The sequence below is a fragment of the Argentina silus genome (assembly GCF_951799395.1).
Source record: "Argentina silus genome assembly, chromosome: X".
In the NCBI taxonomy this organism is placed as follows: Eukaryota; Metazoa; Chordata; class Actinopteri; order Argentiniformes; family Argentinidae; genus Argentina; species Argentina silus.
In genome coordinates, this window is record NC_139653.1 from 45,828,918 (window position 1) to 45,843,730 (window position 14,813).

General features: G+C 42.7%; 1 protein-coding gene across 1 annotated transcript in view; it reads right to left on the reverse strand.

The window, feature by feature from the left end:
- Nucleotides 1–14,813, reverse strand: part of lsamp (limbic system associated membrane protein) — a gene marked incomplete at its 5' end in the record, with an annotated part of 140,930 nt that overhangs the window by 26,329 nt on the left and 99,788 nt on the right. The gene's annotated exons all lie outside the window — the stretch shown is intronic.

Here is a 14,813-nt window from a genome sequence, read left to right on the forward strand (position 1 = left end):
ACCAGGTCAAAATGATCTACCTACATTAAAAAATGCTATATATATATATATATATATATATCATATATATATATATGAGACATGATGAAAAAAAAGTCCTCCTCCCATTCCGCATGGAAGTTTTTGGCTTCTTACTTGGTCCAGCTCCCCCACTCATTTTTATATCCCTTCTTGAGTATATATAAATTGGAAGGCTAACTAGGTCACTTAGCTCACTGGAGTTTTGCAGTAGGTAGCGCGTTTAACCGCGAATGCATGGTGACACGTGACCCGTAGAAAAGAAGCGATCTCAGACTGGCCGCATTGTACGTCAATCAAGAGGCGCACTCACATTGGCTCAATTGCCTCGTACCGTGCTGAAGCACAAATGTCCGTCGTAAAAAAAGAAATTTTAATGTCACGCGATCGACCGGTCGATCGTAATCGACGTATTGGGCGCCCCTGCTCTACAGTATAACTGACTCAACAATCATAACAAAATGTTTCTTTGGTCACGTCTTTAGTCTCTACCTGCTCCCCTAACCCACCCACATTTATACCTGACACTTGGACAGAGGAGTCACAGGCCTGAGTGTTCCAAATGCAGGCAATTATGTTCCAGTAATTTGGATCATTAGAGCATAATCAGTGGAAAGCACTCCCGGCTAGGCTTGAGTTAGGCTTTTAGAGTTAGCTTCCTGCCAATTACTTTCTCCCTATGAAACGAGGTCGTCGGTGCACATTTTCTCAAAGGACACAGAGACAATTGGGGAGTGTCCTAGGAGATTGTTGTGACACCTCAGAACATGTAATAGCATCAAACAAGCCTGTGAATGGTTGGTGCCTGCCCCGTTCCAACACCTTGACCCACACAGGCAATCTGTTACCGCGGCAACAGTGAGAATGACAGCTAGCCAATCTTGTTCATTCAAGGGCTTTAAGCGAGAGGCACCCATCAATTCAGTGGGACTTCATAGGATTATAGGTTCTGAGGTCATAGAGAGAAAAGTGTGTATGAATAAGTCTATATGCCCACAGAACACACGAAAAAAAGTGAGCACACTTTCTTGGATATTGACATTTTGAGTCCACATAACTGAGGAAGTTTGTTTGATACCATTCCTCATTCTGTTCCATGCAATTACAATGAGCCCGTCCTCCGATTTCTACCTCCACCAGCCTCCCCTGCTGTGCACCAATCTGTTCCAAAAAAATGTTTATCATGGCGGCCATATTAATGCTCGACGGACATGTTTGATTCCATATGTTGATAACAGTATATGGATTCATTTTTTTTATCATTCTGCTTTCTCCCCCTCAGATTTCTACCTCCACCGGGCCTCCACTGGCTCAAAGCATCTTCAATGCGTCAGCTGGTTTCTGATTCCGTTTTCACTTATTGTTCCTCGATGTTCCTAAACCAGTGACTCATCACTGATCCTCTTCTACATTATCGGTGCCATAGTCACTTTTCAGGATAACAATCTGTATTCAACATAAAACATAAAATACTTTTACATTTGGCAGTTTCCTCCTCATAATAAACAGAGGGCGACTGCGGGGGGTGGTGGGGGGGGGGTATGCTGGCGACAACGACGCCAGTGCGTTTGATCACAGGCCCTGGGGCGTCTCGGCAGTGGCCTCCTCTGACTGGCGGTGCAGAACTAAAAAAAGAGAGAGATGGCACACTTTGAACAGCCTCCTACTGTGGAGAAGAGAACCATAGAACAGTGGGTGTGTCCCTGGATTGCCATTGTTCACGTCTGGCAGGGAGGATTGCTGGAGTATCTAGCTGTTCCCTCTACCAACGTAATCATCGCCTGCAGCATTCCATGATCGCAACTAAAGCTCCCTCTGAACTTTCAAAGTAGAGGCAGGGTATCAAATACACTAATGCCCATTGAAGGGGCCTTTTGAGCAGGCAGCTGAGCGGGCAGCTTTCTGGGCACAGTCTTGAGAAATGTTTCCGCATTTCCTGCTTTCGGGCAAGATTAAGGTCCTCTGGAGGATAAAACTCTGATTAATTAAAATGTACATTTTTACAGCCGTAGAGATGTTTCAGTGGAGGTCGGAGAGGTCTCGAGAAGGGCAGAGACTCGTAAATCATACAAACAAATAATTGGTGTTTGTGTTGAGAGGGGAAAAAACGATAGAAAAGGGTAGCAGTGCAGTATCTCTAACAAGCCACATACACAGGGCAGGGCTGAGAAAATGCATCGCCTGTATTTCTCTGCTCAATGAGCAGGTCCGCTCTCATGAAAAATGTGTCTATTTATAAATTCTATAAGCTATAATTCTTATCTCCGGAAAATGCACGGCCTGTTCAAAAGCAATATGTGTTTTACCTTGGCACTCATCTACAATGGTTCTGGACGCTGTGCCAAAAAAAGCCAAATCAATTTGTATTCAATCGCTTTGATTTAGTAATAAAAACAAACAAAACAAGCCAAAGAACATAATGGGAAAAGGGGAAGGTCAAGACAACACAACAGTGGGGATAGACGCTTGGCGGTAACCTTTCCCTCACAGGACGTTGGGTTAAATACTACTTCTTGCCCTCCAACCTTCCAGTCCTCCAGCCAATTCCTCATGTCAGTCTCTCCGTATCTCGGAGTGCTTTGGGCTACGGTTCATTCCTATTCAGCGGCTGGACTGTTCAAAGTGGCTTCTAGGAGAAGACTTCGCGTAATCCAAAACAACAGTTCACATTAACTTCACTCTTATGCCCGTGCCCTGTATTGCTCTAGTGATTACATTGTTGTTAAATAGTAATTCATTAATTGAACTGGTTTAATTGGTCTCTCATCGGTCCAGAAGGGATTAACTGTTTAACGATTAACTAATTAAGGTACGACTAACAAATTATACCTTGACTGGAGCAATACTCACCTGCCCTTCCTCTCTTCACATTTCCAAACCTAAAAGCACTCAAATATGTGTTTTCTGAAAAGTGAAAACAGCAATCAGAGCAGTGGTGGCTGGTGGAGGTAGAAATCAGAGGACTGTAATGCATTGAGCCCATGTTTGATACCATCCCTCATTCCGTTCCATCCATTACAATGTGTGTTTGATACCATCCCTCATTCCATTCCTCCATTACAATGTGTGTTTGATACCATCTCTCATTCCGTTCCATCCATTACAATGTGTGTTTGATACCATCCCTCATTCTGTTCCATGCATTACAACAAGCTTGTCCCCCACCAGCCTCCACTGAATCAGAACGTCCAATCAATAGTGCGTGATTGCTCTCCGTTTGTTACAAACTATTGGATTAGGTTAAGTGCTCACCATGATGGTAATAGTGCCTTCTATTAAGTGAAAACTACAAAGGAGGATGGGGACTATTAGCCCCATGCCTCCAGAGAACTGGCCTTTAGACCCCTTTGCTTCACAGCCATTTGGATTAGGAAAGGGGATCAAGGCCCTTTATTTCAATTTAAAAGCCTGATGGATGAGACTGTCAAGACCGCGATGGTGACGACTGGGGAAAAAGCTTGGGATCAATGTGACGCAGCGAGACTTTTGCTTCCGTTGTTTCGGCAACTCTTCTACTGTTACAGACGTCCATTGGTTCAGGTTACTCTCAGTTATTATTTATGACACAGTAGATCATAGGTAAATACATATATACACACTCACCGGCCACTTTATTAGGTACACCTGCTGTCAGCCATCGCACTGATCTGTGTGTGTGTATGTATGTATGTATGTATGTGTGTGTGTGTGTGTGTGTGTGTGTGTGTGTGTGTGTGTGTGTGTCTGTGTGTGTGTGTATGTATGTATGTATGTATGTATGTATGTATGTATGTATGTATGTATGTATGTAAGTATGTATGTATGTATGTGTATATATATACACACACACACACACACACACACACACACACACACACACACACACACACACACATATATACACACTCACCGGCCACTTTATTAGGTACACCTTGCTAGTACTGGGTTGGACCCCCTTTTGTAGCCCATCTGCTTCGAGGTTCAACGTGTTGTGCATTCAGAGATGGTCTTCTGCATACCTTGGTTGTAACGAGTGGTTATTTGAGTTACTGTTGCCTTTCTATCATCTCGAACCAGTCTGGCCATTCTCCTCTGACCTCTGGCATCAACAAGGCCCAGAGAACTGCCACTCACTGGATATTTTCTCTTTTTCGGACCATTCTCTGTAAACCCTAGAGATGGTTGTGTATGAAAATCCCAGTAGATCAGCAGTTTCTGAAATACTCAGACCAGCCCGTCTGGCACCAACAACCATGCCACGTTCAAAGTCACTTAAATCACCTTTCTCCCCAATTCTGATGCTCGGTTTGAACTTCAGCAGGTCGTCTTGACTATGTCTACATGCCTAAATGCATTGAGTTGCTGCCATGTGATTGGCTGATTAGATATTTGCGTTACCGAGCAGTTGAACAGGTTAGGGTGTACCTAATAAAGTGGCCGGTGAGTGTACATCGCAGTATCCGTGCAGCAACAAAAGCTCAACATCCATTATCCTAGCACTGAGCCTGAGTGGCTGCTTCAGGTTCATAGAAGGAAACTGAATCTCTGTAAACAAATCAAAGGGCAATCTTTGTACACAAAGAAACAGCCTGACCACTGCTACAGCAGAATTGATTGGATGTGGAATCCAGCTTTTCATCAAAGAGGAAGGATAAGGAGTTGAGGATTAGTGTGGCACTTCTCATCGCTTGTGCATTGCAATGTCAACTAGGCTAACTTGAAACAGGATAGAGCTGGCCCAGTGCTATCCAGGCTTTTATCCTCATCTTGCCTGACTGGCAGCCCTGGGTGAGAGAAGGGACCGGACACTTCCCTTCTAACCTTCCCCGTGTATAAGATGTTGTTTCTGCTGTGCTGTCCGTCTATGGAGGGCAGACTATATTGCTCCCTCTCTTTCTCTTTCTCTTTCTATTTTTCCTCTCCCTCTTTCATTCTTCCTCTTTCTCTTTTTGCTCTCTCTTTCTCCTTCTTGTCTTTCTCTGTCTCTGTCTCTGTCTCTCTCTCTCTCTGTCCTTCCTTCTCCACCCCCCCCCCCCACACACACACACACATACACACACATCTCCACATACTCTCTCTATACTGCTTTAAGCATGTGACCAAGTGGTGCACTTAAAAGGATTTGCAGCTTGGAGGACAGATAAGAAGCACACATGTTATTTACTGGCAGAATCGCAAACGACAAGCCAGCTCTGCTTGAAAAGCTCCAAATAATTAGTATGAGCAGGCCCGTAGTCATCAGGTGTCTTTTTTTCTTCATAAAATAAATAATTGATTACTTAAATGTGCCTGAGCTTCATTCATCTGCCTAATTTTTCATATTAAAAATGTGATCTTGAATGTAACTAACCCCCTACATCAGAAGGTATGCAGACCAACTTGCCGTTGGCGTGCCAACCACGAGTGTGTTCCAAAGCCCTGCACACCTCATTAACTATGTGAACATTCCAAACTGATCGATGCAATGGCGGATGTTAATGTTAGTGATGCGGGACATTTGACTTTTACGTTTTTAACCTCAGGTGCCTGCGCAGGCTGAAGTGCTCCGGAGCACTATGACACAGGACAGACTCACCCACTCGGCCCTCATGAGCAGAGGGTGGAGGGTGGGGGCCGCACCCCCCTGCAGAATATACTTCCTACGTCCCTGTGTGTGAGCAATGGGGAGTGTGTCATCTACACGCTACACACAACATCAACAAAGTGTGATTGCATGCCAGTGCAAATCACCCAACATCTTGCACCGAGAGAGATAAGTGTACCAAACTGAGTGCCTGTGAGTATCAGCATTCAGAGAGGGGCAGACAGAGAGAGATTAGGGATTAGGGGATTAGGGCTGTTCCCCCTTATATTGATTCAATGCTTGATACTGTGAACTATACGTTTGTTAGGAGAAAAAAGGAGAGAAGGATCATTTTAAGAAAAAAAAAAAAAAAAAAATTGCTACAATGTGAATGTGATCGTGATATGTGTACAGACAGGAGGGAGTTGTTGTATATAAATTCAACATCAGCTTCCAACACCATATGGCCAGCTGAAATGGCCCTGCAGGCAGCTGGAGAAGGGAGAACTATTTGATGTTGTGCAGTCAACTGACACATTCATTAGAATAGGAGATGACGTGTGTAAGATACTAATGAACGTATACTCTTCTTGCTAAACTACCCACGTCTGTTTAAAGATCACGAGTTAAAGATCTTGACCGTGTATTACATGTGTAACCAAGCTCTTTTTTTTTTTCTCCCACAGTTCAACAGCTGAGGTACAAACCAACTGTTAGAAAAGCTTCTATTGTGATGTTATGCAAACCAGTGGAGGCTGGTGGAGATAGAACCATTCTTCATTCTGTTCCATGCCTTACGGTGTGTGTTTGAAACCATTCCGCATTCCGTATCATTCCTCATTCCATACCATATCTCATTCCATACTATTCCTCATTCCATTCCATGCATTACAATGAGCCTGTCCTCTGATTTCCACCTCCACCAGCCTCACCTGATGCAAACGTGAATGTTTGACAGCACATGCTATTGACAGAGATTGGTAGCCTTGTCTCCCTAGCCCTGACATATTTGGGGCATATGCCAGGCCAGCTCTCTCACAGCTGGGGATAAAAGGCAGGTTCAAGCCCCTAACAGTGTGATCGACCTCTGTTGAGAGGCAACACGCCGAAACAGGGAGCACTGTGGACAGAGAAGTGTTGTAGGATGGAAATAGCATAGCATAACATACAGTAGGTGACAGAACCCTGTTACAGCATAGTAAGGGGGAGGGTTTATGTGTGGAGGGGGGGTATGTGTGTGTGTGTGTGTGGGGGGGGGGGGGAGGAGTATGTGTGTGTCTGTGTGTGTGTGTGTGTGTGGTGAGGTAGGGGGAGTGTGTGTGTGTGTGTGTGGTGTGGGGGGGGGGGGGGGGGTATTAAAGTAACACTATCCAAGACTTTCAGTCAGTTCAAATAATCAAGCCTTGATTATGATGAATAGGACTTAATCATACCTCAGTGATGGTTCAGTAGAACAGCTGTCTGTCTTATAACCAAAACAATAACGACTTATTACACCATTGATTTGATTGTTGTTACAGGGAATGTTATAGGAAATCAAATCATGTTTAAGAACTGTTTTCTGAAACCAGAAAAAGGCTTGTCTCCACTACCTTCATGCCTATAATTGATTATTGTGATATTGTGTACTAACCCTAACCCTAACCCTAACCCTATGCAACCCTAACCCTAACCCTCTAACCCTAACCCTAACCCTGTCATTACGTTTGCTGGACACTGTGGGGCGCTGAGGTTACTAACTCCAAAGCCCTCAATCTCCACTGTACCCTCTATATGAGTGTGGGCTGGCCTTCCTTAGCTCTTCAGAGATTAATTCATTGTATGTTTTTATTTAGAAGGCAAAACAGAGACAGAGACATTTCACTTGTAACTATATTGTCCAGCAATCAAATGCGGTCATATGACTGTGTTCTGTTGACTGTGCCTAAGACCCGTACAGAGCTAGGGAAACAAGCTTTCCAATTCTCTGCCTCTTCCTCTTGGAATGAGCTTTAAAAGGTCCTGGAATTACAGGAGCTCATCCCTTTAAATGAGCATATAAATGTTTTGACCCCTAGTGGCACTTCATTTTCCCAAATCTTCTTGCTGCTCAATGTGTTAACTGTTGCTTTAAGCTGTAGTGCTTGTGTTTTATGCTCTAAATGTGTAACTGTGTGCTGCTATTTGGCCAGGTCTCTCTTATAAAAGAGATTCTTAATCTGAATGAGACTAACCTGGTGAAATAAAGGTACAAAAATAAATAAAAAATAAATCATGCTCTCCTGGAATGTAATTGCACTACAGATCATGGGTCATATAAATTGTGTGCTATTTGCACCACAGACCATGGGTCATATAACTAAATGTTGTGCTATTTGCACTGCAGATCATGGGTCATATAACTAAATGTTGTGCTATTTGCACTGCAGATCATGGGTCATATACATTGTGTGCTATTTGAGCATTAGAATACATTTACTCCATTGGCTCCATTGTTCTCGTTGGTCCCAGAAGCATGTGACCCAGCACTCAATGTCCGGGGGGAGAGACCATTCCTCATTCCATTCCATGCATCAGAATAAGCCTGTCCTCCGATTTCTACCTCCACCAGCCCTCCCCTGCTCAATGTCCCATCCATAACTCCATAATAGGTGCATAGCGAAGGCTGGTCATCTATAGACCACACTGAAGAAGTGAAGAGAAGAGAGAGGAGAAAGCTCTCCCAAGAATGATGGGCTATGGCTCCTACTTATCCCCTGAAATATGGCTACCCTTCACCTACAGCCCTATTGATGCATCTAAAAACGTGGCTCGGTGGATAGTCCCATTTAAATGCATGAGGCGCCCCTTCCGCCCAAGCATAAAAAAGATTAAAGGAGATGCCTTTTTCCAGGGTTTTTTAGCTTCCTAAGCAGCCAAGGAGAAACGGAATACTAAATTGTTTCTTTCATTAAAACATCAAGGAGACTCGTTTCATTATGTGGTTCAAAGGCAATACAGACAATGTGTGCAGTTGTCTCTGCATTCTCTGCTTCCATGGGAGTTACTAGAATAGAATAGTCATTGTGATCTTTGAATGCGGTGGGTTGGGGACTTGGCAGGACCGTTTGGCAGCACCAGAGATGGGACAGTCCGCTCTGATGCCATACTTCTTCAGACCTCAGAAGGACTCAAAAGTTGAGTCGCTATTGGTTGTCTAGATCCAGGTATACGGTATACCTCAACCCCAATTGAAAGGGAAAGATAAGCACCTAATAATACCAGGACAATAGTGCTCAAGGTTCTCCCAAGGATTTCTGAACAAGGTGGTGCTGGATTACATTAAGGAAACCGACTTGCTATTATTAATCTCAAAATGCACGAAAATTACCGCTAAAATGCTGAATTACCTGAGGAACATAATAACGCATTCACTTTCGTTATTAGTGGTGATCAAAGATAGTTACTCTATCATGACTCCATCAGTTTCATTTACTCTGAAATGTTTACATAGCGGTGGAGCCAAGTGGCGCGGCGCCACTCTTACATTCTTTGGGGGGAACCCAGGGTTCTTATTTGTGCCATTTACATAGGATTGAGGCATATTGCTATTATTTATTTATTTTTCATCCTGACATTAGACCACTTGTAAGCTCTGAACACATCTGACCAACCTTTGAAGTGGAAAAAAAATGATTTTGTGTGGGTGGTTACCTTGACAACCCCCCATCTAGTAAATGCACAACTACTAACAGAATATCCTTGGCAATAGGCCAGCAATATCAAGTGTCTCAGGGGTGGAAGAGAGGGATGTGGCTCTTCCGAGGCTGCATTGAAAGGTTCCGATCGTCCCATGGTAATTGTTAAAGGTCAGTCCTCTTCCTTGCACAGACTTTATAGTAGGCAGCTTACAACACCCCCCCCCCCACCCCCCTCCAACCCGCCCCCGTGCTCCATCCCCTCCCTCTTTGCTGCTCTTTGGAATGACACAGTGTCTTCACATCCTCTTTACTGAGCGCTTCGGATCACTTCCTTAAATACCAATGTGTTGCGATATGGAGACTAAATGTGGACGAGGCATTGAACAGCCCTTTTTTTTTTTGATCAGAGATGAGGAGATGAGGAGGAGATCGCGATGGAGATCCTTTCTCTTGTGGGTTGCCATCAATCAATCTTAAGCCTATAAGAGTGTGACATTCTGAGAGACATTCGTAAATGTTGAGAAAAAAAAATGTCCGGAGAAAAAAAAGCATGTCATGATGGCTCCATCTTCTACTGAAAAATTGCTTTTTTTTCTTTCTTTTTTTTAAACAACAAATCAGATTTCATTCCATTTTGTCATTTTCACACATCAAAATGTGACTGTCGTCTTCTGAGATTGTGTTATTACAGAGCTTCTCTGAGGGAAGGGCCTAATGGGGTCAGAGCACCCAGAGTGCATCTGCACTGAAAATTCACTTTGGCTTCACTTCCTACTTTCTGTGTGACATTTGGCACTTTTTGGTGAATGACTTCTGCTGACTGTAGCATCATCACAGCTTCCAAGGAGAGTTTTGTGAATTATTTTCTCCCGAATTTGTACATTATTCTAGTCATTCAATATTTCCAAATACATCCTCAATACATCTGTAGATCTTTCAAATTGACAACACACCATTAAGTTGCTGTTATGCCTGTTTAGTATTGTGCCTAATGTAAAGTAATTTGTTTTTGTTATTACAAAAGTGGAGGTAATTTATTCCCCTCATACCTCACGGTGGGGCTGAGAGCTTATTTGCTATGCTAGGAACCCTGCAATTCTACTTTATATTCAAAATGATTTTGATTTATTAACAAAGAATAGAAAATGCTGACTTTAATTTAAAACAGCTACCAAATCAATCCTGATAAAAATCAGCTTACAAAGCGGTGACGTTGCTGTAAAAAAACATCAGCTTGACTGTCAAGAGACTATGAAGGGATCAACTATATTGACAGATTTCAATGGTCTCACACATTTGGCACCACTAGCACACACACACACACACACACACACACACACACACACACACACACACACACACACACACACATGCAGACGCACACACACACAGACACACCCACACACACACACACACACACACACATGCAGACACACACACACACACACATACACGCACACAGCTAATATACTCAGCAAACACCAGTCAACCCATAATGAAGCTACAGTACTGTAGGTGACGCAGATATTTTAAGGAAGTGTTACATATACAAACAGCTGTGGGAGGCCGGTGGAGGTAGAAATCCGAGGACGTGCTTATTGTAATTATTATTTTAGTTTTGTGCTTATTGTAATACATGGGACGTAATGAGAAGTGAGGAATGGCATCAAACACTAATTTTGAAAGGCTTCATTAAGTGAGTCAATCGCTAAACATCGGTTTTTAGTTTCATCCAGATCAAAAGGGGGAAACAGGCCAGAAAATAACAACCACATTATGATTCTCATCATGTTCCGTGACCCTGTCACCATTTGCCTTTTTCTGCTTGCCCTGCAAAGCCTGCGCCTTTATTATCCCCAACAAATTTACTTTGTCTGATCATTTGTTTTCCAATTACTCTGGGTGTCCCTGCTGGAAGATAAGTGTCAACTTTGGTTACGTGAACCTGCTCGGCACCCCCTAAGTAGAGGCAATGTTTCACTCCGATTGGAACATTTTTCACACAGTTAAAGGTGAAGGGTGAATATTAGACACGTCACTTTTTTTTTTTTTTACTGTTTTTTTTTAATTTTTTAATTTTGTTTCTCGTTTATGTGACTTGTGGTAGGGCTGCCACACACAGAGAGAGCATTCTTCTGGCTGACATTTTCTCCTCTACAATAAATGCCATCTACATATAAAATGGAGGCGGACAAGTCAATGGGCGGGCTTTCAATGTCATGTGACGCAAGGTAGACAGACAATAAACCTCACACATGCTTCACACAAGAAGTACTGTGAGCCTTGTGACATGCCACGTTGAGTGCTCTCTCTACAGTACCTGCGTAGTATTATTGCCGCAGTCATGACAGTATATCACAGCATGTGACATATTGTTGCACCTGTATTGTAGTGTAATCGGACGTAGTTTATCTGTGTTATTTCACACGAAAAGTAAGGGTAAAACCTATCCCATAACGTAACTATCCCATTATTATGCAATTACAATGCATTTGTGACATTTGTGTCATTTTGTGTCAGCATTAGGAGGCTGGTGGAGGCATAAATGGCTCATTGTGATGCATGGAACGGGATGAGGAATGGTATCAAAAACGTGTTTGATACTATATACGTCATTTAGCTGACGCTTTTATCCAAAGCGACTTACATTGCAGTGAGTGCATACATTTCAGTATATATATGGTCCCAGCAGGAATCAAACCCACAACCTAAGCATTGTTAGCATCATGCTCTACCAACTGAGCCACAGAGGACCACAGGAATGATACCATTCCTCATTCCGTTCCATTCCATATTCTGTTCCATGCATTACAATGAGCCCATCCTGCAATTTCTACCTCCACCAGCCTCCCCTGCTGTAAGCCCATATCTAATTGCAATACAGTCCACGTAGAAGAGGATGTGAAAAGAGCAAAGAAGGGCTACAGAAACAGAAGAATCAATGCAGAGCCATAAAAGGAGCATTAGCTATGAAAAATGTACAGGTAAATAGAACCACAGGAAGCTCACCAGCCATTACAATGATCAAGCTGGGGATAATCAGACACAATGGATTCTGGGAACAGCGGACAATTTGTTGGAAGACACTCATGTTGAGCCTCTACACCGGCATCCATTTATGTATTGACCTTTTAGAGGCTATTTATAAATCATATGTTTGAGTTCATAGCTATATGAAGATGGCAGCCTTTGTGTGGTAAAACAATACCTTGGCCTCTCATTGTCGCCGTATCTTTACAGGGGGGATGTGCTACTTTTCAAGGAGTTCCAAGCAACGACATCCTCCCTAATAATAACATAACCTCCCTGTGTTGTACATGCTTGCAAGGATAATACAAAAATAACTGGAAAAATCATTCAGGTGAATTCTCACAAACAAAATCCAATAGACATGCACTCAGATCTGTATCCTGTCAGTCAAACAGTCTGCGTTTCTGACAGGTGAAGAGCAATCCCGGTCAATACACTGGTAAAGTAGAATGTCACGAGAGACGCCCAAACAGACACTCAGCACTGCAAAGCTGACATGGAAATTGTAATATTTGGATTCTAAATGTACTCCCACCATAATATAATTGAATATTCCTCACTATTTTCATTTCCCCACCATCCCAGAAACAGAGACAGTGTGTAAAACTGCACAGGTTAAAATATTTATTTTCAGTAATTGGTTTTCAGCTATATTCGTGACTTTAGCCACATTACTAGCACACTTGTCTCGAATATCAAATAAAACAAATGTTATCACCTTCAACAATCTATCTTAAATTCAGTGCCCTCCATAAGTATTGGAAAGAGGAAGCATTTTGTCTTCTTTAAGCTCTATTCTCCAACAGTTTGGATTTTAAATTCAATTGTCATATTGGTTTAATCTTTTAGAAATGACAACCCTTTTTATACATAGTCCCCCTATTTCAGGGACAACTGTCCCACAGATCAGGAACACCCTCCAGGAGGTAAATGTGAATGTGTCAGAGACTACCAGCTGCAGAATACGTCACCAGCTGAACAACAGCCTCCTGACACAAAGACGAAGGAGTCAATCTGTGGAGTCCATCGAGGAAGGCCTGAGAAACTACTAAAAATTATTTTTATTCTATTTGATTATTTTTTCACGACTCTGAGTGTATTGACCGCTACCTACATCTTGTATTGCCCACAAACCCTCTATGTCTATACTGGCAAATATCAAAATGTGCTTTCACCCCATTCCTGTTATTTCATCCCTCAGGAGGACACACAGACGATACACCTCCCCTCGCAACCCATCTAACCTAGTCTACCCACCATGTTCAACCCATCTAACCTAGTCTACCCACCATGCTCAACACATCTAATCTAGTCTACCCACCATGTTCAACCCATCTAATCTAGTCTACCCACCATGTTCAACCCATCTAATCTAGTCTACCCACCATGTTCAACCCATCTAATCTAGTCTACCCACCATGCTCAACTGACCACGACCTCACTGTCAGTCACGGCTTTTCGTCATCCTGGCGCCCCGCTGGTGGAACGAGCTTCCCACTGCTGTCAGGACTGCAGAGTCACTACCAATCTTCCGCCCTAGACTGAAGACCCATCTCTTCAGGCTACATCTTGACTGTCCCTCCTAAAGACCTCTTCATCCCCACTACCCCCCTGTACAGTTTCTCTACTGTAAATAAAATAAAAAAAGAAGTAATTCTTCCTTCTTCTAGCATTATGACTGCCAATGGCCCCTGGTCTTACCATAGATTTGTTTTTCTTATGATGACTGATGGATAGATGATTCACTTACTTTAGACAAATGTACTTGCTGTAAGTCGCTTTGGATAAAGGCGTCTGCTCAATGTCTAAAATGTAAAAAAAATAAAATAAATCTACAGAGGCTTCACTGCAAGGTGCAAAGCACTAGTTATTCTCAAAAAGGATGGTCAGGTTACAGTTAGCTAAAAAATACCTAAAAAGCCTGCAGCGGTCTGGAAAGAGGTCTTGTGGACATATAAGACAAATATTATCATGTACTAGAGTGATTGCAATTCGGAGAAAAAAGGATCTGCCCAAGAAGAGTATTGAGCTAAAACAAGACAAAATGCGTTGTCTTTCCAATACTTATGGTCCTTAATACCCTATTCTACTGAGCTTCCTATACAAGCTTGCTATATCTTTCTCCAGATATTTCAGTTTTCACTTTACCATATTGTCCATTGATTTGGAATGTGAGAAGATCAACACCTGCTAGTAGATTGTGTGTGATACAATGACAATCAGAGATATATATAGTGTGTGTGTGTGTGTGTGTGTGTGTGTGTGTGTGTGTGTGTGTGTGTGTGTGTGTGTGTGTGCTATTATGCTCCTGTATGAGGGGACTATTTTTAGTTTTAGTCTTTACAGGATATGGCTTTAAATAACACAGATGAGGAAACAAGAATAAGCCTCTTTCTCTCCTTCATCGAAAGGAATAAGCAACACTCCACACATGCAGCTTGACACACACAACCAATCTATAGATAGAGAGTTCATGTTTTTCTATAGGCCGGATCATTGTATTGTGGGTTTTAAATGTTGTACTCTTATATTGACTGCTGTTGCTTTCGTGGCCAGGTCTCCCT